The following is a 2,269-nucleotide window of genomic DNA, read 5'->3' as shown; positions in this document are numbered from 1 at the left end:
ATTTAAGTGCTAAAACTAAGAATCTGTATCTGCACTAGACGAGTTACAGGACAGAAACAAGTGCAAATGCAGGCTTTCAAATCAGAAGTTGAGAGAGATGGAAGAGATTGCCCAAACGGCCAATAACTACAATTTCTGGGCCAGAACCACTCCTTATGTGGTAGACAGGTTACCTAGTGCTTACCACTCCCACTGATAGAATTCCCATTTTTGCGAGTCTTCTTAATTGTTTGTGCTATGTGTAGGTCAAAACTCATCTTGTTATCAGTTATGATGCTTAGTAGCTTTGTTTATGAATCGGGTGTATTTTTTGCATTGTTACTAATAGTAATGTGAAAGGTGGGTGGGGGGTTTGAGGGTCTGGTGGACTGAAAGATCATGAGTTTGGTTTTGTTAGGATTAAGTATGAACTGTAAGTTGATTAGGCATGATTTGATTTCTGTAAAGTATTAGTTTAAGGGTGTGCACACTTATGCAACCAGCTTATTGTACATTTTTTATTTTTTTTATATTTATTCCCCTAATAGATTTGTTTGTTTTTCAATTGAATTGTACAGGCTATAGGTCACATTAAAGGTGGGAAATGTTTTGAAATTATTTATTGTGGTCTCATTTTTTTATATCACAAAGATCTGGTATTTTAACAGGAATGTGTACACTTTTTATACCCACTGTATTTTTCCTTCATTTCTGAAGTGATTGATAGTGTTGGTGAAGCTGAGAATGGTGGTTGTAGTACTATGATTGGGCCTAAAGCTGTTGTGTTTTGGTAAGTAGAATATTGTATATGAGATACTGTAGACATTGAGAGTGGATGCATCGCTCTGTAAGTTTAGAGGGTCTATATTATATCATCGAACACTTAAAAAAGCTAACGATGAATAATCGACCCCATGTAAGCGAAAGCTTACAATCTTGAAAGCTCAGAACAGCAATTTTTTTTCCAATGGAAAAAAATTGCTGCTCCAAAAAAAAATAAAATGAAAGAATACATAAAGTGGGGGGCTTCGCCTCCCACACCCCTCCTACTTAAATATACCAACTCCGAAATCGCACTACAGTGCCAAAAACGGCAAAGTAATGGAAGCGGCCAAGTTAATTCTTTCCCTGGGAAAGAATTCGCTTAAAAGCCGCTTCGCTATTTTGCCTTTTCTTTGTTTTAAGTTCGACCAAGACATATTCGATAGAATGCATCTTCAGTCATCTAATAGGAATCCAGTTTAGATAGTGGGAAGAGTATAGTGATGGGTCTATAATTTGTGAGTTCATTTGAATTTCTGCCTTAGTATAAGAGTATTATGTGTGAAGTTTTCTAAATAGTTGGGACATTTTGTTCAGCTATGGAACGATTAATCAGTATTGATACAGGGTAGGATATGGCTTTGGCTGCTACTTTTAGAAATTTGGCTGATAAGCTATCGGCTACTAACATGGTAGGTTTGAGTTTTTTTAGTAGTTTTTCTATGGTACTTGTGGAGATGGTTTGAAATGAGAAAGTATTACTATTACTGTTAGTCGGTCCAGGTGCAGTTGATAAATGGGTTGGGTCATTTTTAGTTAGGGATAGAATACTTTCTGTGAAATACCTGTTAAATTGTTTGGCAGTGATACCTAGGCTATCTGGTAAGTTAGAGAGAGGGGTTAAGATTTGTCCAGGATGGAGGATTGTTTTGATTGTACTCCAGAATTTTTGTGGGTCTATTTGGTGCTTCCATTGTAGATTAGTGTAATATTTTTTTTTTTTTTTGTCCTGTTTCATTTGGTGCCTTACCTTGTTCGTGATTTGTTGATAAGTTGTATGATCAGTTTGAGTTTTGGTAGTGAGCCATAACTTCCAAGTCTTGTCCCTTAGTTTAAGAAGGGTTCTAGTTTCATTAGTTAGCCATGGTGTGTAATTTACTTTAGCTCGTTCTTTGCTAGGAGGTGCCATACTGTTAAGGATGTTAAGGAAAGTGTTGTTGAAATATTATACAACGGCATCTAGGGGCAGGCTCTTTAGGGGAGTCCTATTGCATTTTTAGGGAGTTTATTAGGTCTTGGGGGTTGAAGTTTTTCTTACTGCTGATCTGGCAATAAGTGGTGTGCCTTATAGGGTTCATATGTTGTCTGAGGAGATAGGTTGGTAAGTGGTCACTGAGACTGTCAGATAGACAGCCAGAGATTTGGTAAAGGGAAACATTATTTTTCAGTGTCCAATCTAGAATGGACTGTCTACTTGATTTTTATCTATTCTGGTAGGACACTGCATAATTAGTTTGAAACCATAGAG

This window comes from Protopterus annectens, chromosome 13.part0 (assembly GCF_019279795.1).
Source record: "Protopterus annectens isolate FY-2018-M chromosome 13.part0, PAN1.0, whole genome shotgun sequence".
Lineage (NCBI taxonomy): Eukaryota > Metazoa > Chordata > Ceratodontiformes > Protopteridae > Protopterus > Protopterus annectens.
This window is presented reverse-complemented; position numbering follows the sequence as displayed.